At 49.6% G+C, this 26254-nt stretch overlaps 1 pseudogene; it reads left to right on the top strand.

Annotated features, from left to right (window-relative positions):
- LOC139229684 (butyrophilin subfamily 1 member A1-like) overlaps nucleotides 1-26254 on the top strand; it is a 58536-nt pseudogene that overhangs the window by 19451 nt on the left and 12831 nt on the right.

The raw sequence follows: 26254 nt of genomic DNA, 5'->3' as shown, positions 1-26254 counted from the left end.
ATCCTTTGCGACAGTAATATCGCTGATGTTGTTCAAAATGTTATATTTTACCAGAGAAATTCCGTGTGCTTGTAGCAGACGATCCCATCAGAGTCACTGTAGGTGAAGATATTGTATTAGAATGCCAACTGGTACCAGATATATCGCTGGATAACCTGGAGATTCGATGGTTTACATCAGACTCGGCTTCGCCAGTACATTTATACACCGGTGGACAGGATCGACCTGATGTGCAGGACAAAGCTTATCAAGGGAGGACGGAACTATTTAAAGAGGAGTTTCCCCGTGGAAATGCCTCTCTCAAACTGCAGAAGGTAAAAGCATCAGATGAAGGGAACTACACGTGTTTCATTGACTCCGAAACATACCACGCGGAAGCAGTGATAGATCTACAAGTTGAAGGTTAGTCCCCCTAGTTGGAAACTACTATTGGGTGCTGGGTATAAGACACAATATTCAAGTTCCAGTATTTTTAAAATCATGATTGACAATTAGCAAGCTCCATGTTATTTGAAAATTAAAACTACAAACAATTTACTGGAAAATTCAAGATTTTTGCTAATAATTCAAACTGCTATCTTTGGCACAGACTGGAAATATATACCAATTAAAATAGTGTACAGACAACACAGGGAAGTGGAAGGTGTAATTGGACTCCACTCATCCAGGATTCGGCCTGGAATTTGATCCAGTCAGTGGTAGTCAGGCCACAGGCAGGCAGTGATGATATTAAGCTCTGCTCGACTATACAGAGATACCAAAGTATAGCGGTACTGCAGGCATAATCCTTCATAGTTCAGACAACACAGCGCTAATACTCCTGAGTTCAGACAACGCCAGGCCTATACAGCAATTCACTTGTGAGCTCATTCAAATATGTAACCCCATGAACTGGCATGATGTCACCACTGGAAACCTTTTATTCATGTGTATAGAAAGATGTCATCAGAGGGCATGTACAGAAGGGTAATATCATCGGCCGACTGAAAACAGGATGTATTCATGGACCTTGTATGGCATTTCTGAGTCCTCTCTGCCTCTTTTTGCAAACAATGCAAAATTCCATTGGAAAGGGGGAAGGTGCTTTGTGTGTCCACAACTTACTGGTGCTAACTTTGAAGAGGTGATGCCAGAAATCCCTGTACTTGTGTGACCCACAATGCCTGTTTCCTATCGGTATTTGATTGTGGACAGTCGACAAAGTGGGAAATTGCCCAGATATGTCCTGTCCTCAAAACGCAGGACAAGTCCAACCTGGCCAGTTTCTACCCTATAAGCCTACTTCCAATCATCAGTAAACTGATGGAAGGAGTCGTCAACATGAATTCTACAGGTGAGATGTGAGTACCCTTGATATAAGGCAGCATTCAGCTGAGTGTGGCACCAAGGAGCCCGAGTAAAACTGAAGTCAATGCAGATAAGCTGGAAACTTTCCTGTGACTGGAGTCATAGCTGGTGAGGGACGGAGCTTTTGAAGGACTGTGCATGGTAAAAGGAAATGATTGGCAGAAAACGCAAAATCGTCAGTTGCAGAGGGTATCAGAAGAGTCACAGATATAGGTGGGTACAGACTGGACAAGAGTTAAGGTCAGAGGATATTAGTCTAGTGGGACAGCAGTAAGTAGAATCTACCAAGTCAGTCCTATTTGTGAATATTGGGGAGGAATTGGAAATTGGCTGTGGGTTGGGGAACAATAAGATTGAAAGCATGGGGTTGGGGGAGGGTTGATTTTGCTAACACTGGGAGATTACGATTTGGTGTTTGGTCATGGGGTCATGGTGTGTCGTTAGATGGGAGTCATCGTCAGACAATTAATGTTCAGCCTCAGCCTGTCTGAGGCCCTTCCGCCATATAACGTCAGTGCCCTCTTTCTTGGTGTGTTTGGTATCTGGAATGGAACAAAAAGCTACAAGTGGAGAGGGAAATAAATTAAAGAAACAGAAACTGTTGATGCCACAGAGTAGTTGTTGATGAAGAGATTGAGTGAAGGCGGGATGAAGGAGTTTAGAATGATGGAGAATGCTGGAGACGGGAAAAGCGGTCTGATTCAGATTCACAAGCAGACCCCTGCTGGCTGAGAAAGAAGGCACAGAAATGGTGGTCACATCATGCTGTCAATCCGATATTGCCTGTTTATACTATTGGCGAAAGTTAAAATGACCCCACCGATTTTAATACTTGGGTCACTCAATGGAGGAATAGGTCATCCTATATTAACAATTTAACAGACAAAAATGATTATAGATTGTTGCAATTACACATTTACCAATAAAAATGAGTAATATTTTTTATTACTAATTAAATCCTAATTGCAGGTTTTGGACATCGACCTTGGATTCACCTGGAGGAAAACAACAAACAAGGAGTTCGTGTTGTGTGTAAATCAGATGGATGGTATCCTGAACCACAGATACGGTGGGAGGATGGGAATGGACAAGAAATGACAGAATGGTCTGAAACAGAATTCATAAAGGACTCCAAAGGCCTTATTGCTGTCCAGAGTCACATTGATGTCACAAGTGATTCTGTAAACAAGTTTTCATGTTTCATACAAAACCGGTTCTTGCGCAAACAACGAGAGGCCCATATCCAGATATCAGGTATGTGAGAGCTGAGAAATCATTTCATAAAAAAAAACGAACTTTATTTCTCCTCTCCTGAAGGCACAAACTCAGACTGGGTGTGGATCTACGAGCATTGGTTCTCCTGTGGAACATGTCCAAGGGGCAGTTTTTCATACTTCAACCTAGGAAGTTGACAAGCTTGTGGATTATCTGCGGCACAGCAGTTGAGCCTGATCAGACCTCACCCAATGTCCACTTGTCTATATTCCAACAGTGGTCACTGGATAGAGATTAGGAGCAAGAACACTTATATTTCCTGCATTTTCTGTTTTTATTTCAGATTTTAAGCATCCGCATTATTTTACTTTTAAATTAATATAACTCTTTATTATCATTAATATTATTTAACAATGTAATGAAGTTCTCATAGAGAAAATTACATAGGAACATAAAAATATAAGAAATAGGAGCAGGAGTAGGCCATACGGCCCCTCGAGCCTGCTTCACCATTTAATACGATCATGGCTGATCGTATCATGGACTCGGGTCCACTTCCCTGCCTGCTCTCCATAACCCCTTATTCCCTTATCGGTTAAGAAACTTAAATTTATTCAATGACCCAGCATCCACAGCTCTCTGAGGCAGCGAATTCCTTAGATTTACAACCCTCTGAGAGAAGAAATTCCTCCTCATCTCAGTTTTAAATGGGCGGCCCCTTATTCTAAGATTATACCCCCTAGTTCTAGTCTCCCATATCAGTGGAAACATCCTCTCTGCATCCACCTTGTCAAGCCCCCTCATAATCTTATACGTTTCGATAAGATCACCTCTCATTCTGCTGAATTCCAATGAGTAGAGGCCCAACTTACTCAACCTTTCATTATAAGCCAACTCCCTCATCTCCGGAATCAACCTTGTGAACCTTCGCTGAATTGCCTTCAAAGCAAGTGTATCCTTTTGTAAATATGGAAACCAAAACTGCATGCAATATTCCAGGTGTGGCCTCACCAATACCTTATATAGCTGTAGCAAGACTTCCCTGCTTTTATACTCCATCCCCTTTGCGATAAAGGCCAAGATTCCATTGGCCCTGATCACTTGCTGTACCTGCATACTAAACTTTTGTGTTTCATGCACCAGAACCCCCAGGTCCCGCTGTACTGCGGCACTTTGCAATTATTCTCCATTTAAATAATAACTTGTTCTTCGATTTTTTTTCTGCCAAAGTGCATAGCCTCACACTTTCCAACATTATACTCCATCGGCCAAATTTTTGCCCACTCACTTAGCCTGTCTATGTCCTTTTGCAGATTTTTTGTGTCCTCCTCACACATTGCTTTTCCTCCCATCTTTGTATCGTCAGCAAACTTGACTACCTTAGACTCGGTCCCTTCTTCCAAGTCGTTAATATAGATTGTAAATAGTTGTAAACAGCACTGATCCCTGAGGCACTAGTTACTGATTGCCAACCCAAGAATGAACCATTTATCCCGACTCTCTGTTTTCTGTTAGTTAGCCAATCCTCTATCCATGCTAGTATATTACCCCCAACCCCGTGAACTTTTATCTTGTGCAGTAACATTTTATGTGGCACCTTGTCAAATGCCTTCTGGAAATCCAAATACACCACATCCACTGGTTCCCCTTTATGCACCCTGTTCGTTACATCGTCAAAGAATTCCAGCAAATTTGTGAAACATGACTTCCCCTTCATAAATCCATGCTGACTCTGCCTGACTGAATGTTGCTTTTCCAAATGTCCTGCTCCTGCTTCTTTAATTATGGACTCCAACATTTCCCAACCACAGATGTTAGGCTAACTGGTCTATAGTTTCCTGCTTTTTGCTTGCCTCCTTTTTTAAATAGGGGCATTACATTTACAGTTTTCCAACCTGCTGGGACTGTCCCAGAATCCAGGGAATTTTGGTAAATTACAAACTATGCATCCACGATCCCTGCCGCTACTTCTCTTAAGACCCGAGGATGCAAGCCGTCAGGTCCAGGGGATTTATCTTACTGAGTACCACCTCCTTTGTGATTGTGATTGTGTAAGTTCCTCCCCCCTAGCCCCTTGACTATCTACTGTTGGGATATTTTTAGTGTCCTCTACCATAAAGACTGATATTAACTAAATATTTGTTCAGAGTTTCTGCCATCTCCATGTTCCCCATCACTAATTCCCCGGTCTCGTCCTCTAATGGATCAACATTTACTTTAGCCACTCTTTTCCTTTTTATATACCTGTAGAAACTCTTGCTATCTGTTTTTATATTTCATGCTAGTTTACTTTCTTAGTCTATCTTCCCTTTCTTAATCATTTTTTAGTTGTTCTTTGCTGGCTTTAAAAGCTTCCCAATCTTCTGTCCTCCTACTAGTTTTGGTCACTTTGTATGCCCTTGTTTTTAATTGGATACCATCCTTTATTTCTTTAGTCAGCCACGGATGGCTATCTTTTCTTTTATAATCTTTCCTCCTCACTGGAATATATTTTTCTTTAGAGTTATGAAATATCTCCTTAAATGTACACCACTGTTCATCAACCGTTCTATATTTTAATCTATTTTCCCAGTCCACTTTAGGCAACTCTGCCCTCATAGCTTTGTAGTCTCCTTTATTTAAGCTTAGTACGCTGGTTTGAGATCCAACATTCTCGCCCTCCATCTGAATTTAAAATACAACCGTGCTATGGTCACTCATTCCAAGGGGATCTTTTACAAGGAGATTGTTTATTAATCCTACATTATCCTATAAAGGATATGCAAGCGTTGCAGGATTCTCCAGTTATATAATTTCATTGTTCTATTGTGTAAGAGTCTGTGCAATCCACTTAGTTCATATGTTTATACCTTTTTGGGTGGAAATTGCCCTCTTTAAGACCCATTACTGCCTCAAATAGGGTAGTAAGGCCTTTCGGCCCGGGGGTAGTCGGCGGGGCCAACCCATTGGGAATTGTCCCCGAGCCGGGGGCGGTGGGAACGGGTTTCTGCCATGCCCCGTGTTTCCGCCCCGCCCGGAATGCTGACCCCTTACCGACCAGCGACGGCTCGTTTTCTGCCCCGTGGGGGAATTTGCCTCGCAGGTTCGTGCTACTGACAGCTTCAAGAGTCGGGAAACTGCCAGTGGCTGGGTGGTGCAGCCGCCCATGAAGGGGAGGGCGCAACGCCGCGGCCGCCATTTTGTTTTAATTGTCGGCCGTTGGTTCGCCGAGCTGCCAACAGGCAGTCCGGCACCCGCTCTTTGGTCCCGCGCCGCTGGTCCAGCCGAACACCTTCCTGGTGGCCCAGTGGGCTCCACATCGGCCTCACAGTGTCCCTCTCCTTTAAGTGAAGGGGACGAATGTTGCAACACAGCACTTCCACGTCGCGCTGACGTCATCACCACCGCGCTGACATGGTCAGTGCGGCCCTGATGGACACCGCCCTGCTCCCTCACAAACCTGCCCCTGTACCGCCTCAAACAGCGCTCAAACGCTGAGAGGCGGTGTCAGAGTTAAAGAGACAAATTTTCCGGCTCTTCCCTCTGACTCCCGCCAGGCGGTAAATTTCCACTTGATTCAAAGTGCCCTCCCCAATTTCCCACTGAGGGCAATTTCGGCCCCTTTACGGTTTTTACTGCACTTTTAGGATTAATATCAATCTTATCGTCTGTAAGGTTTGGTTCTTGTCCATTCCATTTTCCTTTTGACCCATCATTGGGTGCAGTGCCTTCAGCCACCTAGGATCCATTTCTGGAATTCCCTCTCCAAACCCTTCTACCTCTCCACCTCCATCTTCTCATTTTCAGATCCTCCTTAAAACTCAAAACTCACAAATGTGACAAAGCTTTTGGTCACCTCTCCTCATTTAACTAATTTGTCCTCACACCACACGCATTAACAGAGAAATAGTGTTAATATAGTGCCTTGGAAAGTATTTCTCTTGTTAAAGGCACTATATTAATACAATGTTTCTCTCTCCACAGAAGCTACCTGACCTGCTGAGTATTTACAGCATTTTCTGTTTGTGTTTCAGATTTCAAGCATCCGCAGTATTTTACATTTATAATAATGTAAGTCTTTGTTATCACTGATGTTATTTACCAATATAATTCGGATGGAAGTCAGCACCAGAGATTGCTGCTGAGGATTGCTGAAGACCTATGAATAATATTTGGAATGAGAACCCAGTGTTTGTTGTACAATCCGATACTGATTCTGTTTTTTTTTACCTTAGATGAGTTTTTCCCTAAAGTCGATGTGGTCAACGTCTGGCTGGTAATTTTCTGGGTGTTTGCAGGCCTTGTGATTACGGCTGTTGCTGCTGATATAATGGTCCACAGAAAAGAAGATAAAAAGATTAAAGGTAGGAGCACAAATAATAGTTCAACAAGGGGATAAGGGTTTATGGGGAGTGGGCGGAGAAGTGGAGCTGAGTCTATGATCAGATCAGCCATGATCTTATTAAATGGCGGAGCAGGCTCGAGGGGCCAAAAGGCCTACTCCTGCTCCTGTTTCTTATGTTCTTAAGTTCGAACATTATTGTGTCTATAAAACTTTAAATTTATGTATGTGAATTGAGTTTGAAATGTGTAGTCACATTGCAGATGTATAATAACAATAGAATTATAATTGTAGGAGACTGTAATCATCCAAAAATAAGACCGAGATATGAAAACAATTGGTGAAAAAGGAGAAGTTTATTTCAGTGTGTTCAGGAATGATTTCTTAATCAATATGCTGTAATTCCAATGAAGAAAGAAGCATTATTGACTTGGCACGATATAACTGGCTTTAGTATAGGAAAAGAAAAGCTGAGTACAAAGGTACCTGACTAAATAAATGCAATTTGTATAATGTAAAAGGGACCTTGCCCAGATTGCAATGAAGAACAATTGTTAACTTGAACTGTTGGTCAGCATTGGGAAATGTTTAAACAGGGAGTGGGAAGGATATAAATTAATTACATTTCAGTGAGGGTAATCTGTCGAAGCCTGAATGGAGGAATAAGACTGTTGGACTTTGAGCCCTTTACTGCCCATCCTTATCCGCAATCAAACTGCCCTTCTGTTTGGGGAACTGGATGGTGATCAATGAAGGTGCCCGGACCAATATTTACCACTCCCTGGCAAAGCTGAACTCACTGAATCATGAACCATTTGAACTCAGGAGAGTTACACATTTTTTATTTTGGCAGCTAACACGCCCATTATTTTCAGCTTTCAGTGGTTAAGTAATGACACCACTTTACATTATCAGAGTCTCAGGAAAGGTTGCTGGTAAATTTGTCCCCCGCCCCAGCCCTGTACTGGATGCTATTGTAATCGTGCTACATTATAATCACATACACACACAGCTAATCTATAACCTGCTGACACATCTACTTTGTGGACAGATACTGTAATGCAGTCTGGCTGTGATCCCCTCTTCTCTCATTGAAACAACAACAACTTGTATTTATATAGCACCTTTTAATTTAGTAAAACATCCCGAGGCGCTTCGCAGGAATGTTATGAAACTGAATTTGACAACAAGCCACATACGGAGATATTAGGACAGGTGAAGAGATAGGTTTTAAGGAGTGTCTTAAAGAAGGAGAGGCTCAGGGAGGTAATTCCAGAGCCTAGGGCCCAGATAGCGGAAGACATGGTCACCAGTGGTGGAGCGATTAAAGTTGGGAATGCCCAAGAGGCGGAGGAGCACAGAGATCTCAAAGGGTTATAGGGCTGGAGGAGGTTTCGGAGATAGGGAGGGGCGAGGCCACGGAGGTATTTGAAAACAAAGATGAGAATTTTAAAATCAATGTATGGCTGGACCGGGAACCAGGACAGGGTGATGGATGAACGAGAGTTCGTGTGAGTTAGGGTATGGGCAGCAGAGTTTTGGATGAGTTCAAGTTTATGGAAGGAGGAAGACTGGAGGGTCACAGGGGATCATTAGAATAGACCAGTCTTGAGGTAATAAAGGCATGGATAAAAGCAAAAAGGGCCACATTATAGCAAAATTCTAAAGGGGAAAAGTGTGTTAAAAAGACAAACCTGGAGACTCTGTGCCTCAATGCGAGGAGTATTCGGAATAAGGTGGACGAATTAACTGCGCAGATAGCAGTTAACGGGTATGATGTAATTGGCGTCACGGAGATATGGCTCCAGGGTGACCAAGGCTGGGAACTCGACATCCAGGGGTATTCAACATTCTACATTTAGGATAGACAGATAGGAAAAGGAGGTGGGGTGGCGTTGCTGGTTAAAGAGGAAATTAATGCAATCGTAAGGAAGGACATTAGCTTGGACGATGTGGAATCGATATGGGTGGAGCTACGGAATACCAAAGGGCAGAAAACGATAGTGGGAGTTGCGTACAGACCACCAAACAGTAGTAGTGCGGTTGGGGACAGTATCAAACAAGAAATTAGGGATGTGTGCAATAAAGGTACAGCAATTATCATGGGTGACTTTAATCTACATATTGATTGGGCTAACGGTTGGACAAAGGGTTCAATTAGGAGGGGGAAATAGAGTATGAGAGGAAGCTTGCTGGGAACATAAAAACCGACTGCAAAAGCTTCTATAGATATGTGAAGAGAAAAAGATTAGTGAAAACAAACGTAGGTCCCTTGCAGTCAGATTCAGGTGAATTTATAATGGGGAACAAAGAAATGGCGGACCAGTTAAACAAATACTTTGGTTCTGTCTTCACGAAGGAAGACTCAAATAACCTTCTGGAAATACTAGGGGACCGAGGGTCTAGTGAGAAGGAGGAACCGAAGGAAATCTTATTAGTCAGGAAATTGTGTTCGGGAAATTGATGGGATTGAAGGCCGATAAATCCCTGGGGCCTGATAGTCTGTATCCCAGAGTACTTAAGGAAGTGGCCCTAGAAATAGTGGATGCATTGGTGATCATTTTCCAACAGTCTATCGACTCTGGATCGGTTCCTATGGACTGGAGGGTAGCTAATGTAACGCCACTTTTTAAGAAAGGACAGAGTGAGAAAACGGGTAATTATAGACCGGTTAGCCTGATATCCGTAGTGGGGAAAATGTTGGAATCAATTATTAAAGATGAAATAGCAGCACATTTGGAAAGCAGTGACAGGATCGGTCCAAGTCAGCATGGATTTATGAAAGGAAAATCCTGCTTGACAAATCTTCTAGAATTTTTTGAGGATGTAACTAGTAGAGTGGACAAGGGAGAACCAGTGGATGTGATGTATTTGGACTTTCAGAAGGCTTTTGACAAGGTCCCACACAAGAGACTGGTGTGCAAAATTAAAGCACATGGTATTGGGGGTAATGTACTGATGTGGATAGAGAATTGGTTGGCAGACAGGAAGCAGAGAGTTGGGATAAACGGGTCCTTTTCAGAATGGCAGGCAGTGACTAGTGGGGTACCGCAGGGCTCAGTGCTGGGACCCCAGCTATTTACAATATATATTAATGATTTGAATGAGGGAATTGAGTGCAATATCTCCAAGTTTGCAGATGACACTAAGCTGGGTGGTGATGTGAGCTGTGAGGAGGACTTGGACAGGTTAGGTGAGTGGGCAAACGTGTGGCAGATGCAGTATAATGTGAATAAATGTGAGGTTATCCACTTTGGTGGCAAAAACACGAAGGCAGAATATTATCTGAATGGTGGCGGATTAGGAAAAGGGGAGGTGCAATGAGACCTCGGTGTCATGGTAATTCAGTCATTGAAAGTTGGCATGCAGGTACAGCAGGCGGTGAAGAAGGCAAGTGGTATGTTGGCCTTCATAGCGAGGGGATTTGAGTATAGGAACAGGGAGGTCTTACTGTAGTTGTACAGGGCCTTAGTGAGGCCTCACCTGGAATATTGTGTTCAGTGTTGGTCTCTGAATCTGAGGAAAGACGTTCTTGCTATTGAGGGAGTGCAGCGAAGGTTCACCAGACTGATTCCCGGGATGGCAGGACTGACATATGAGGAGAGACTGGATCGACTGGGCCTGTATTCACTGGAGTTTAGACAGATGAGAGGGGATCTCATAGAAACATGTAAAATTCTGACGGGACTGGACAGGTTAGATGCAGGAAGAATGTTCCCGATGTTGGGCAAATCCAGAACCAGGGGACATAGTTTAAGGATAAGGGGTAAGCCATTTAGGACTGAGATGAGGAGAAACTTCTTCACTCAGAGAGTTGTTAACCTGTGGAATTCCCGACTGCAGAGATTTGTTGATGCCAGTTCATTGGATATAATCAAGAGGGAGTTAGATATGGCCCTTACAGCTAAAGGGATCAAGGGGTATGGAGAGAAAGCAGAAAAGGGTACTGAGGTGAATGATCAGCCATGATCTTATTGAATGGTGGTGCCGGCTCGAAGGACCGAATGGCCTATTCCTGCACCTATTTTCTATGTTTCTAAGTTTCTATGTTTCTATGTTTTAGCAGCAGATGAGCTGAGGCAGGGACGGAGAAAGGCAATGTTATGGAGGTGGAAGTAGGTGGTCTTGGTGATGGAGCAAATATGTGGTCAGAAGCTCACCTCGGGGTGAAATATGATGCCAAGGTTATGAATGGTCTGGTTCAGCCTTGGACAGTGACTAGGGGGAGGAATGATGTCGGTGGCTAGGGAACGGAGTTGATGGCGGGGTCCAAAGACAATGGCTTCAGTCTTCTGCTGAAATTTCTGCTCATCGAGAACTGAATGTCTGACTAGCAGCGTGACAAATCAGAGACAGTGCAGGGTTGAGACAGGGTTTGGTGAGATAGAGCTGGGTGTTGTCTGTGCTTTGAAATGATGTCTGCGAGGGGCAACATGTAAATGAGAAGTAACAGGGGCCAAGAATAGATTGTTGAGGAATTTCAGAGGTAACAGAGCAGGAAGAGAAGCCATTGCAGGTGATTCTCTGGCTACGCCTGGATATAGGCGGGAGTGGGGAGCGGGAGTGGGGAGGGGGAGTGAGAGTGAGGACCGGGAGTGCACCAAGGGCAGCCCCCTCCAGCTGGATGATGGAGGAGAAGTGTTGAAGTAAGATGGAGTGGTCAACTGTGTCAAAGGCTGCAGACAGGTAGAGAACAACGAGGAGAGATAGTTTATGATGGTCACGTAGGATGCCACTTGTGACTTTGATAAGGGCCGTTTCTGTGGGTGGTAGGGCAGAAACCTGATTGGAATTGCAGGAAAGGTGGGCACAGATTTGGGAGGCTGCAACATGTTCAAGCACCTTGGAGAGGAAAAGGAGGTTGGAAATGGGGCGTAGATTGCAAGGACCGAGGGATCAATGGTGGTTTTTTAGGAGAGGGGTATTGATGGCAGATTTGAAGGGGAGGGGGACAGTACCTGAGGAGGGAACCATTAATGTTATCAGCTGATGTGAGGACCAGGAAGGGAAATTTGGTGGTCAGCAGTTTGGTGCCAATCATTGAGGGAACAGGAGGTGGGTCTCATGGACAAGGTGAGCTCGGAGAGGGCATGAGGGGCGATAGGACAGAAACGAGAGAAAGTTTAGGGCTAGGTCAGGGAGGAAGTTTCGGGGAAGTTTGGCCCGGTAGGCGTGGGGAAGGAAGAGAAGTGGCAGATGCAGCTGAACGGATGGTCTCAATCTTGATGATAAAGAAGTCCGTGAACTCCTTGCACTTGTTAGAATCAAAGAGTTGGATTTTCGGTTGTCTAACGCCTCAGTTAGTGGCCAGGAGGGGCATTAATGGGGGTGTAAGAGGTTATCGACAGGGCACACAGCTTTTAGCGCCCCGATGGGAAATTCATTGGAGGCTCACGGGGCGTAAACCATTAGCGCCTGGCTGCTGGCGATCAGTGCGATTCTCACATCAGTCCCGTTGCAATGCCCACGCTTGCGCCCGGTCGGTAAATTAGGCCACCTCATTTAGCGACTGCCAATAACAACCTCTGTAAACACAGTCGGTGCAGGCTTGCAGAGTCGTTAAATGGTGGCTATTTAAAGAGATGAGGCAGCGCTTCCCTCGGAGGTCCCAGTCAGTGCAGCGTTCACACAGAGCACGGTGCGTGAGTCTCCAAGTTTGCAGCAGCAGATAGACATAACAGTTCAGCTTGAGAAAAAATAACTTGTTAAAACTTTGATAGGTGCATTGCTATGGAGCCAACGTCGCATTAGACATGCTCTGGCAAGGTGGCTTCGACAGAGAAGTGCTGTTGGCCATGTCGGCAGCCGAAGGAGGAGAACCCCTCGACATTGGGTCAGGAGGCCTACCCCCCAAGGCTTTACCGGCGGCAACACTCATACCTGGACCTGTCCGAGGAGCAGTGTGTCAGAAGGCTGCACTTCCGAAAGGCGGTAGATACAGAGATATGCCATTTTCTGCAGCCTAAGATCGGCAACAAGACTGCGCTGGCCGTCGCAGTGAATGTCACCGTGGCACTCGCCTTCTATGCCTCCGGCTCCTTCCAGACTTCATCAGGGGACACGCGCAGCGCATCCTCGCAGCTAATGCTCACTATCCTGGAACCGCACATGATGCCTTTATCCTGCGGGACAGCACTATGCCTCGACTGTCTCAGCCACCAAGGCAAGGCCGAGGCTGGCTGCTCAGGACAAGGGGTACGACATGCCCACCTGGCTAATGACCCCCGCCTCCGCAACCCCAACACAGAGCCGGAGGAACGCTACACTGAGAGCCATGCCGCCATCCGTAACATCGCAGACCAGACAATAGGGCTGCTGAAGCAGCGATTCCGATGCCTGGACCGCTCTGGAGGCAGCCTTCAATACTCCCCTCAACAGGTCTCGCTATTCATTGTGGTGTGCTGCATGCTGCATAATTCGGCCATTATGAAGGCCCAGGTCTTGCCAGGCCTGAGGAGGATGAGGAGGAGGAGGAGGAGGAAGAGGACCAGGAGCCTGTTGATGTCCCGAATGTCCCGCAACATGACGAGAACCAGCAGCATCCGCGGAGGAGACAGCGTGCCAATGTTGGCGCCGGCAGGGCTATTGGGCGGTGGCTGATAAGGGAGCGCTTCGCTTCAATGGTGTGATCTGAGGGCTGCAGCTAGTAATGAGCGTGTATTGTGCCACAATAATGTCACCTCTCCATAACAAGTCAACAGTCATACACCAGGCTGAAGGAATGGTCGACGTCACATTTTATTTGAAAAACATCCCTCAAACAAACCCAAAAACACCACATTCCTCAAAGAAAACAAAATGGGGCACCCATCCCTTCAAATAATACAACAGATGAATAATATTTACAGTATTTGTACAAAGGACCCGTGGGGGCATCTTTCATCAGTGGGTCTTACATAGACATTTCCCACCCCTCTGCCTTGCTCCCCTCCCTCGCCTACTGCACCTCCTCAATGGGTCCTCAGTGCCTGCAGCAAAGCCGCTTGAGGGCTGCTGTGTGTCTGAGGGAGACCGGACAGATGGTCGAGCACGACTCCCTGGATCAGCTCTGGGCCTGGAAAGCCCGGCTGCTGACAGCACCACCTGAGAATGGGCAGCAGCAGTCTCTGATGGCTGGGGTGCAGACCGCGGCAGGTTCGAAGGTGGAATGGCAGTGGTGGGAGCCGGAATGATGTCGTCCTGAGACCGACTGGCTGCCACTCTCCCGGGGCAGAGCCTCAACATCCGGAGCAATCCGGTAGGGTGCAGATTGCTGAACTGTTTCGGCACTGTTAGCTTCCTGATGGACTGATGGGGCCCCAGACACAATGGCAGCAGTCCGTGCTTGCGTGGCATCAATTTGACCCTGCAACATAGCACACAGTAAGTACAATGATGGCACCACGCACTGACAGCCTGGCAGAATGCAGGATTTGTGTGGTCTCGGCCTGCTGCTCAATGGCTACTGCTATGTCACCATGGCCTGCGCCATTATGGCTGGGACCCCCATGGTCATGTGGCCTCCATCACCTATTGGAATATACGAAGGATGGGCTCGATCAGCCCCCGAGGTGCAAATGCAAAGATTGAGGCGGCCTCCGCCACATATAAAACAAGTGCATCCACTCTCTGCGGGATCCTCGCCAAAGCACCCATTAGCTCGCGGTGTATCTGCATTGACTCCCAGGACAGAGCCTCCAAGTCCAGGGCCTCATCTGCCGGTCTGTGAGCATAACTCATGGGCTGACTTATCTCCGGAGAGCTAGTCCCTGAGCTTCCCCTCGCCCTGGACATTGCTGCAGGCCACTGGGGCCTGGAGCCTCCGGTTCAATTAACCCCGGGAAGATGGCCTCGTCCACTGAGGTGGACTCCCCACTCGCCAAAGAGGATGTCTCGTGCTGTCCCAGCATACTGCTCTCCACCTCCTCCTCTTCTTCCCCGTCGTAATAAGACGTCGGCTCATGGGCAGGCTGGCGCTCATCATCCGTAAGCACAAAGCAACAGAAGTGCAGTTATCAGCTGGGGAGGGGGCAAGAAGACAAGAAGGAGGGGTGCTCGTTATTTTGGTTGCAACATGTTGTAAGGCAAGTGGCCTCAAGGCTAAGGGTACTCACACAAAACGGCCATCGCATTCACATACCGACACTGCCGAGTGGGGGCTCTGCCTCTCTGCCCTCCACCGCCACGACTGCAGCGCTCATGAGGGCAGACACTCGCTCCTCCTCGTCAGTCAGATCCTGGCCCTTTCCCTGACATTGGAACACACGCATATTGTGCGCGAGTTTGACCTGCAATGACCAACACAAAAAGTTGTTAGTGGCTGTGTAGGTGCTGGTGTGCCACATGTGTCTGCAGTAGGGTATTGAGAGTAATATACCGAAGTGAGCATATCTGCATTTCATCCTGCGTGACATCGCACAGTGGATGTGTGAACAGTGGGTCTGGGGCACAAGCAACTACCAGTAAGTATGAGGCTTAGGCCTGTGACCACATATGAAGAGTTGAAAGGTGCTGCTAGGTGGGCTCAGGCTGAGTAAGGAGCGAGAAGATGAGAGACGCTTGGATGGGCAGGGCATGACTGGTGAGGCAATGGAGAGTTCTCAGACTAGCTTCAGCAATGGCCTGGTAAACATAGAGAAGGGGTTGGCACTGCAAAATCTTTACATTGTGTGAGACAGTGAGGTTCACATGAAGGCGTTGGAAGGTGAATTAAAGGGTACTCATCCTGACGACCCTAGTAAGGCCGTTGAATTTATTGTGACATTGCGTCGCTGTTGTGGCCACTGTGTTCGGGCTGCAACGTGCTGTGCCACCTCCCTCCACAGCCCTGTTAAAACCCTAAGTGGTGGCCTTCATCCCCCTCCAGAGGGCATTCCAGCGACTCTCCACTGGCTCCAGCAAGGCATCAAGGACGGTGGGCGAGAACGGGGAGATAGCTTGCTTCCTCCTTGCTCCTCCATTTTCACGCTCTGAAGACACTGTGGAGCTGGAGCTGCTCATGCGCTAACTTACCTTGATGTGCCTTTAAGACTCGACTTTTCCCGGGATCTGAATCGGAGTTCGGTGCATGCGCAATGGGTCAATTTAGTGCCGGAATTTTCATTCACACCCCCCAGGTCAAGTGTGTAACGGCTGAATTTGCACCACATTCAGCTCTTCGCCCAATTCCCAACAAACTTCTCAGCAGAAGGCGCAAACATTTTCAAGGTGCTAAATTACTGATCCGCCTGGATTACCGCCCTACCTGAGGCGCAACCGAATTCCTCCCCCATAGAGTCTTGGCCTGTCTTGCCTGTGCTGACTCTTTGAAAGAGCTTTCCAATAACACACTCCACCTTTCTCCCCGTAACCCTGCAAATGAGTTCTCTTCAGGGACCTGTCCAATTGCCTTTTGAAAGTTACTATGGATTCTGCTTCCACCACCCTCCCAGGTAGTGCGTTCCAGATCTTAACATCCCTCTGTGAAAAACATTCTCCTCATTTCCCCTTTAGTTATGTTACCAATTATATTAGATCTATGCCCTCTGATCACTGACCCAATTGCCAGAGGAAGCAGTTTTTTCCCAACTTGTTCCATCAAAATCCCTCGTAACTTTGAATAACTCTATTGGGTCTCCCCTTAACCTTCTCTGCTCTAAGGAGAACAAATCCAACTTCTCCAATCTGTCCTCATCACTGAAGTCCCTCGTCTCTGGTATCAACCTGGTAAACCTCCTTTGATCCTCTTCGAAGCCTTGACATCCGTCTAAAAGTGTGGTGCACAGAATTGTACACAATGTTCCAGCTGAGGCCTAACTGATGGTTTGTAAAGGTTTAGCATAACTTCCTTGTTTTTGCATTGAATGCTTGTATTTACAAGGCCAAGTATCCCATATGCTATATTAACCACCTTATCAACTTGCCCTGCACCTTCAAAGATTTGTGAATATACACCCCCAGGTCCCTCTGCTGATGCTCCCCCCTCAAAATAGCACCATTTAGATTATACTGCCTCTCCATGTTGTTCCTCCCAAAATGCAGCACCTTGCACTTATCCACATTAAGTTGCATCTGCTTTGTGCCTGCCCGTTTCACCAGTCTCTTTATGTCTTCCTGAAGTCTGCTACTGTCCTGCTCACTATTTACGATGTTGCCAAGTTTTGTACATCTTCAAACTTCAGAGTTGTAGTCCCTATACCCAAGTCCAGGTCATTTATATTTAACAAGAAAAGCACTGGTCCGAATACTGATCTCTTGGAACCCCACTGCTTACTTCTCTCGAGTCAGAAAAATATCTATTCACCATTACTCTCTGCCTCCTATCCCTTAGCCAGTTACATACCCAAGTTACCACCATCCCTTTAATACCGTGTGCTTCTATTTTCTGATTAAGTCTGTTATGTGGTTCTTTATCAAATAGTATTCGGCAGTCCGTTAGGGTCGAGGATGACCCACACCAAAAAATGAGTTCTCTGGTGTTTCTATGCCAAACTTTATTTTGAATGATGAAAGATGCCCGTGCGTGAATTCTTTTAAAGTGGGATGGCCGTTGCACACCAGCCACCACACGGGCTTGACAGAGCCAGGTCTTGGTCCAGTGACAAGGATATCCAAGACAACTGGAGACCAAGCTCCGCTGCACGGGCTTAGTACACACACATACACCTACTGTCCCTGGGATTCATAGGACACAGTGTGGGCCTCACGGCCTCGATGCTGGCCCATGCTGCACCTTCCCTGTGCCCCAACCCTGTTGCTGCTACACGCTGCGCCATTCCTGGGTCTTGACCTCGCTGCTGGGCTCCAGCTCGCTCCCGGGCCCCGACCTCCCTCGCTCCGTTCCCGGGCCCCGACCTCGCTCCGCTCCCGGGCCCCGACCTCCCTCGCTCCGCTCCCAGGGTCCCGACCTCGCTCCGCTCCCAGGGTCCCGACCTCGCTCCGCTCCCGGGCCCCGACCTCGCTCCGCTCCCGGGCCCCGACCTCGCTCCGCTCCCGGGCCCCGACCTCGCTCCGCTCCCGGGCCTCGACGTCGCTCCGTTCCCGGGCCCCGACCTCGCTCAGTTCCCGGGCCCCGACCTCGCTCAGTTCCCGGGGACCCGACCTCGCTCCGTTCCCGGGCCCCGGCCTCGCTCCGCTTCCGGGCCCCGACCTCGCTCCGCTCCCGGGCCCCGACCTCGCTCCGTTCCCGGGCCTCGACGTCGCTCCGTTCCCGGGCCCCGACCTCGCTCCGTTCCCGGGCCCCGACCTCGCTCCGCTCCTAGGGACCCGACCTCGCTCCGCTCCCAGGGTCCCGACCTCGCTCCGCTCCCGGGCCTCGACGTCGCTCCGTTCCCGGGCCCCGACCTCGCTCCGTTCCCGGGCCTCGACCTCGCTCCGCTCCCGGGCCCCGACCTCGCTCCGCTCCTAGGGACCCGACCTCGCTCCGCTCCTAGGGACCCGACCTCGCTCCGCTCCCAGGGTCCCGACCTCGCTCCGTTCCCGGGCCCCGACGTTGCTCCGTTCCCGGGCCCCGACCTCGCTCCGTTCCCGGGCCTCGACGTTGCTCCGTTCCCGGGCCCCGACCTCGCTCCGCTCCTAGGGACCCGACCTCGCTCCGCTCCCAGGGTCCCGACCTCGCTCCGTTCCCGGGCCCCGACGTCGCTCCGTTCCCGGGCCTCGACGTCGCTCAGTTCCCGGGGACCCGACCTCGCTCCATTCCCGGGCCCCGGCCTCGCTCCGCTTCCGGGCCCCGACCTCGCTCCGCTCCCGGGCCCCGACCTCGCTCCGCTCCTAGGGACCCGACCTCGCTCCGCTCCTAGGGACCCGACCTCGCTCCGCTCCTAGGGACCCGACCTCGCTCCGCTCCTAGGGACCCGACCTCGCTCCGCTCCCGGGTCCCGACCTCGCTCCGCTCCCGGGCCTCGACGTCGCTCCGTTCCCGGGCCCCGACCTCGCTCCGCTCCCGGGCCCCGACCTCGCTCCGTTCCCGGGCCCCGACGTCGCTCCGTTCCCGGGCCCCGACCTCGCTCCGCTCCCGGGCCCCGACCTCGCTCCGCTCCCAGGGACCCGACCTCGCTCCGCTCCCAGGGTCCCGACCTCGCTCCGCTCCCGGGCCCCGACCTCGCTCCGTTCCCGGGCCCCGACCTCGCTCCGTTCCCGGGCCCCGACCTCGCTCCGTTCCCGGGCCCCGACCTCGCTCCGCTCCCGGGCCCCGACCTCGCTCCGCTCCCGGGCCCCGACCTCGCTCCGTTCCCGGGCCCCGACCTCGCTCCGCTCCCGGGCCCCGACCTCGCTCCGTTCCCGGGCCCCGACCTCGCTCCGCTCCCGGGCCCCGACCTCGCTCCGCTCCCAGGGCCCCGACCTCGCTCCGCTCCCAGGGACCCGACCTCGCTCCGTTCCCGGGCCCCGACCTCGCTCCGTTCCCGGGCCCCGACCTCGCTCCGCTCCCAGGGCCCCGACCTCGCTCCGCTCCCAGGGCCCCGACCTCGCTCCGCTCCCAGGGACCCGACCTCGCTCCGCTCCCAGGGTCCCGACCTCGCTCCGTTCCCGGGCCCCGATGTCGCTCCGTTCCCGGGCCCCGACCTCGCTCCGCTCCCGGGCCCCGACCTCGCTCCGCTCCCGGGCCCCGACCTCGCTCCGTTCCCGGGCCCCGACCTCGCTCCGTTCCCGGGCCCCGACGTCGCTCCGTTCCCGGGCCTCGACCTCGCTCCGCTCATCCGCTGCTTCTGATTGCCACTCCACGTTGGTCCCGACCTCTGCTCCATGCCGGCTCCAATCGCCACCGGTCCCGAACGCTGCTCACGTCACCTCCGATCACAGCTCCTCGCCAGTCTCTATCTCTGGGCCTCGCTGCTCCTCCAGCACCTGGGTCACAAGCCTGCCGTTGGTCTCGTCCATGCTCCAATCGGCTACCTGGACTCCGATGCCATCGATCCAATCGTCTTCCTCGACTCCATCACCCTCCTAGGATGGCTTGTGATGGTTAGCTGATAGTGTTTTCTCACAGGTTGGTGCCGTGCTGGGTCCTGGAGCGCTCCTGCTTTTATCCCCACCTGCCGTTGATGGTGTTTTCTCATAGGTACAATATCTACTGCACTATCTTCATTAAACCTCTCTACTACTTCATCAAAGAATTCAAATCAGGTTAGTCAGACACAGTTTGCCTTTAACAAATCCACTCTGGCTGTCTCTTATTAACCCATGTTTCTGCAAGTGTGAATTCATTTTGTCCTTGATAATGGTCTCTTGTAGCTTACTCACCACTGATATTAGTTACCAGGTTTATCCTTCTCTCCTTTTTAAAACAGGGGTATAACATTTGCAATCCTGCAGTCCTCTCGCTCCAATCCCATATCCATGTAGATTGAAAAATTGTGGCCAGAGTCTCTGCTGTCTCCACCCTAACTTCTCTCAGCAACCTAGGATGCATTCCATCTGGACCGGGTGCCTTCTTAACTTGGGAGTGATGTCAACCTATTTGGCACCTCCTTTCTATCTATTTTTATCCTCATTGGATTCATTGTATATATTCAAGAGGGAGTTAGATATGGCTCTTACGGCTAAAGGGACCAAGGGGTATGGAGAGAAAGCAGGAAAGGGGCACTGACGGAATGATCAGTCTCGAAGGGCCGAATGGCCTACTCCTGCACCTATTTTCTATGTTTACCCAATATCTCTACTCCCCCCTCCTCTACTGCAACATTAATTTCATCCTCTTCAATAGTGAAGACAGATATAAAGTACTCTCATTAATTTAATCAGCCCACTGCCTCCACAAGATGATTACTTTTTCTGTTCCTAATCGGCACCACCATTCCTTCAACAATCCTCTTACTTTTTATACTTTTTGGTTCCCTTTATGTTACCCACTAATTTTTTCTCATAATGTCCCCTTTGCAGTTATTACATCCTTTTTCAATTTCTCCCTGCACTGTATTCTGCCTGGTTTTCGACTGAAATCTGTACCTAACATTTGTCATGAACCTACTTTTTCTGTTTTAATGAACCTCTTTCCTTCGTCATCCAGGAAGCTCTACCTTTGGATGCCCAATTTTTCCTTCTGGGAATATGCTTGGTTTGTACCCAAAGTATCTCCACCTTGAAGGCCTGCCATTGCTGATTTGTTGTTGGAGGTGAGGGTGGAGGAGGCAAGGGAGGGGGGGTTTCAGATGACAGATTGTAGAGGAGAAGGGAAGCCCAATGGGAGGAGGGGGGAGGGCGGGGGTTAACTTTTAATTCTAGGATGATATTAAACCAGTTGTCTGCCATAAACTTGAAATCTGTGTCCCTTGGACTTGAGGGACGGGAAATGAGGACTGTACCGGGGAATGAGCAATGTGACAAACCGTAATGGTTTATGATATGTCCTTACTATACAGTATAAATGCACACGAGACCCATACTTGAGAGAAGGTCACTCTGTGACCAGTAACCTTTATTTCCCAGCACTGAAGTGATGAAGGTGGGTGGAGCTTCCCCTTTTATACCTGAAAGGTTAGGAGTGTCTCCCACAAGTTCACCACCTAGAGGTCAATGTTCTCATGGTATACAACTTAGGTCAGTTTATAAATGGGTTACAATGACAGTTGAATACATGACATCACCTCCCCCCCAAAGTCTTATTGGGATCACAGGTTGAGTCTGGTGGTTTACGCTCCCTTGTAGAGCGCCTGAGTTGGGGCTCCGGTTGTTGGGCACTGGTCTCAGTGTCTGCTGTTTGCGGTGCCTCAGGCCTGTCCGGACTGCCCACAGTGACTGGGCTCTCCTCCGCTTGGTTCTAGTGTTCGGTCACCTGTGGAGGAGTGAACTCTACATCGTGTTCTTCCTCTGCTTCTTCTATGGGGTTGCTGATCCTCCTTTTTGTTTGATCCACGTGTTTGCGGCAGATTTGTCGATTGGTAAGTTTAACTACCAGAATCCTATTCCCCTCTTTGGCAACCACAGTGCCTGTGAGCCATTTGGGCCCTGCAGCGTAGTTGAGGACAAAGTCAGGGTCATTGACATCAATACATCGCGCCCTCGCATTCCTGTCATGGTAGTCACATTGTGACTGGCGCCTGCTCTCAACAATTTCTTTCATGGTGGGGTGTATGAGGGATAACCTGGTTTTGAGTGTCCTTTTCATTAGCAGCTCTGCGGGTGGGACCCCTGTGAGCGAGTGTGGTCGGGATCTATTGGCAAAATGGGAGGCATGAATAGCGGCTTTGTAGGGAACCCCCTTGGATTCTGAGCATCCCCTGTTTGATTATCTGCACTGCTTGTTGTGCCTGGCCGTTTGAGGCTGGCTTGAACGGTGCCGTTCTGACATGGTTGATACCATTTCCTGCCATGAAATCCTGGACTTCAATGCTTGTAAAGCACGGACCATTGTCGCTGACCAAGAAGTCCGATAGACCATGGGCGGCAAACATTGCCTGTAGTCTTTCTAACGTGGCAGAGGATGTGCTTGAATTGAGAATGTCACACTCGATGCATTTGGAGTAGGGGGGCCATCAACACCTGTCAATGGCGCGCGTAAGGACAGTTACAGAGACAGAGACGATCGACTGCTAATGGATCTTTTGTTTCCAACAACGGCTCATGTTGGAGGTGTGGAGGCAGACACCCAGCCAGAGCTTGCAGGTATAAGCAATATACTTGCAGAAATTGCAACGTAAGCGATCACTTGGCGCGTATGTGCAGGAAGCCTGCAGCCAGGTTGATGTACGAGGAGGACGGGCCCGAAGTAAGCCCTACGAGGCCAAATGAACACTGGTGGAAATCACTGGAAGCTGAAGTTCAGCGAGTTCATGTGGAGCACATATACAGTTCATACACCAGGACGCCACCAATAATGATGAAAGTGCATCTCAATGGCATCCCAGTATCAATGGAGCTAGACACGGGGGGCAGCCAGTCCCTGATGAGTATCAAACAGTTCGACAAGTTGTGGGCGTCCAAGGCCAGGAGGCCAAAATTATTGCCGATTGACGCACAGCTACGGACTTACACAAAGCAGATCATTCCGGTGCTAGGCAGCGCCACGGTAGTCGTGACCCACAAAGATTCGGAGAACAGGTTACCACTCTGGATTGTCCCGGGGGATGGTCCCGCACTACTCGGGAGGAGTTGGCTTGCTGACATGAACTGGAAATGGGGCGATGTCAATGCAATTTCTTCTGTGGAGCGAATATCATGCTCACAGATCCTGGACAAATTTGATTCATTATTGCAACCCGGCATTGGCACTTTCATGGGGGCCAAGGTTGTTATTCACATAACCCGGACGCCAGGCCAGTACACCACAAGACCAGAGCGATGCCGTACGTGATGCGTGAAAAGATAGAAGGCGAATTGGACTGCCTGCTGAGGGAAGGCATCATCTCGCCAGTCGAATTCAGTGACTGGGCGAGCCCGATTGTGCCGGTACACAAGACGGATGGGTCGTTCAGGATATGTGGCGATTACAAAGCCACCATCAATTGGGTGTCACTCCAAGACCAGTACCCGCTACCGAGAGCGGAGGACCTCTTTGCGACGCTATCCGGTGGCAAACCTTTTTCAAAATTGGACCTGACCTCAGCTTACATAACCCAGGAGCTGGCGAGTGAGTCAAAGAAGCTGACCACCATCACGACACACAAGGGGTTGTTTGAGTACAACAGATGTCCGTTCGGGATTCGCTCGGCTGCCGCAATCTTTCAACGAAATATGGAAAGCCTCCTCAAGTCGATTTCAAGACGACACCCACATCATTGCGATACTGAAGAACACCTCCACAACCTGGAGGAGGTGCTACGCAGACTGGACCGGGTAGGGCTGCGCCTGAAAAAGGCGAAGTGCGTCTTCCTAGCTCCAGAGGTAGAATTCCTGGGGATGAGGGTAGCAGCAGACGGGATCAGACCTACTGTGTTCAAGACGGAAGCGATCCAGATTGCACCCAGACCCCGTAACACGACGGAGCTGCTTTCGTTCCTGGGGCTCCTGAACTATTTTGGTAACTTTCTTCCCAAATTGAGCACGCTGTTAGAGCCGCTACACGTGCTCCTACGCAAAGGTCGCGAATGGGTCTGGGGGGACAGCCTGGAAAGGGCTTTTGATAGAGCACGCAATTTGTTATGCTCCAACAATCTGTTAATGCTATATGACCCATGTAAGAAACTAGTTTTAACGTGCGATACGTTGTCCTATGGGGTTGGGTATGTGTTGCAGCATGTTAATGCCAAGGGTCAGTTACAGACGGTGTAGCTTATGCCTCCAGAAGTCTGTCCCAGGCAGAAAGGAGTTACGGGATGGTAGAAAAGGAAGCGCTCGCATGTGTATATGCGGTAAAGAAAATGCACCAGTACCTGTTTGGCAGGAAATTTGAGCTGGAGACAGATCACAAATCCCTAACGTCCCTTTTGGCCGACAACAAGGCCATAAATGCTAATGCATCGGCCCGCTTACAGAGGTGGGCACTCACGTTAGCCGTCTATGACTATACAATTCGGCACAGACCGGGCACTGAAAACTGCGCCGATGCACTCAGTAGGCTCCCACTAGCCACCACCGAGGGGGCAACTGAGCATGGTGCTGAGATCGTCATGGCCGTTGAAGCTTTCGAAAGCGAAGGCTCACCCGTGACAGCCCGTCAGATCAATGTCTGGACAAATAGAGACCCGCTACCATCTTTAGTCAAGAAATGTGTCCTGAATGGGGATTGGGCAGCCACGTACGGGGCATGCCCCGAAGAATTCAAACCATTTCACAGGTGCAAGGATGAACTCTCGATTCAGGCCGATTGCCTACTATGGGGAAACCGAGTAGTCATGCCCCAGATGGGCAGAGAGATGTTCATCGGAGAACTCCACAATGAGCACCCAGGCATTGTCACGATGAAGGCAATTGCCAGATCACACGTTTGGTGACCAGGGATAGATGCAGACCTGGAACTTTGTGTTCGCAGGTGCAACACGTGTGCCCAGCTGGGCAATGCGCCCAGGGAAGCACCCCTTAGCCCCTCATCCTGGCCAGCCAAGCCATGGTCACGCAGCCATGTGGACTACGCAGGTCTTTTCATGGGAAAAGTGTATTTGGTTGTAGTACACGCTTACTCCAAATGCATCGAGTGTGATATTCTCAGTTCAAGCACATCCATTGCCACGGTAGAAAGTCTATGGGGAGTGTTCGCCGCCCATGGTCTACCGGACATCTTGGTCAGCAACAATGGTCCGTGCTTCACAAGCACTGAATTCCAGGACTTCATGGAAGGAAATGGTATCAACCATGTCAGAACGGCACCGTTCAAGCCGGCCTCAAATGGCCAGGCGGAACAAGCAGTGCAGATAATCAAACAGGGGATGCTCAGAATCCAAGGGGGTTCCATGCAAAGCCACTTATCACACCTCCTGTTGGCCAATAGATCCCGACCATAGTCGCTCGCAGGGGTTCCACCCACAGAGCTGCTAATGAAAAGGACTCTCAAAACCAGCTTATCCCTCATACACCCCACCATGAAAGAAATTGTTGAGAGCAGGCGCCAGTCACAATGTGACTACCATGACAGGAATGCGAGGGCGCGATTTATTGATGTCAATGACCCTGTCTTTGTCCTCAACTACGCTGCAGGGCCCAAATGGCTCGCAGGCACTGTGATTGCCAAAGAAGGGAATAGGATTCTGGTAGTTAAACTTACCAATGGACAAATTTGCCACAAATGCGTGGATTAAACAAAAAGGAGGTTCAGCAACCCCATAGAAGAAGCAGAGGAAGAACACGATGTAGAGTTCACTCCTCCACAGGTGACTGAACACCAGAACCAAGCGGAGGAGAGCCCAGTCACTGTGGGCAGTCCGGACAGGCCCGAGGCACTGCAAACAGCAGACACTCAGGCCAGCGCTCAACAACCGGAGCCCCAACTCAGGTGCTCTACAAGGGAGCGTAAACCACCAGAGAGACTCAATCTGTGATCCCAATAAGACTTTGGGGGGGAGGTGATGTCATGTATTCAACTATCATTGTAACCCATGTATAACCTGGCCTAAGTTGTACACCGTGAGAACATTGACCACAAGGGGGTGAACTTGTGGGAGACACGCCTAGCCTGGACTTTCAGGTATAAAAGGGGAAGCTCCATCCACCTTCATCACTTCAGTGCTGGGAAATAAAGGTTACTGGTCACAGAGTGACCTTCTCTCAAGTGTGGGCCTCGTCTGCATTTATACTGTATAGTAAGGACATATCAGTCCCAATCATCACCAACACAGTACCTCTCTTCTGTGCTGCTAGTGGCCATGCTCACGTGGTTTAAATCCCAGTATCCCGTCGCCAATGATATGTCCTTACTATGCAGTATAAATGCACGCGAGGCCCATACTTGAGAGAAGGTCACTCTGTGACCAGTAACCTTTATTAGCCAGCACTGAAGTGATGAAGGTGGGTGGAGCTTACCCTTTTATACCTGAAAGTCCAGGT

This window comes from Pristiophorus japonicus, chromosome 19 (assembly GCF_044704955.1).
Source record: "Pristiophorus japonicus isolate sPriJap1 chromosome 19, sPriJap1.hap1, whole genome shotgun sequence".
NCBI classification, from domain to species: domain Eukaryota; kingdom Metazoa; phylum Chordata; class Chondrichthyes; family Pristiophoridae; genus Pristiophorus; species Pristiophorus japonicus.
Note: the sequence above shows the minus strand (reverse complement) of the source record. Positions and strands in the feature narration are given on the sequence as shown.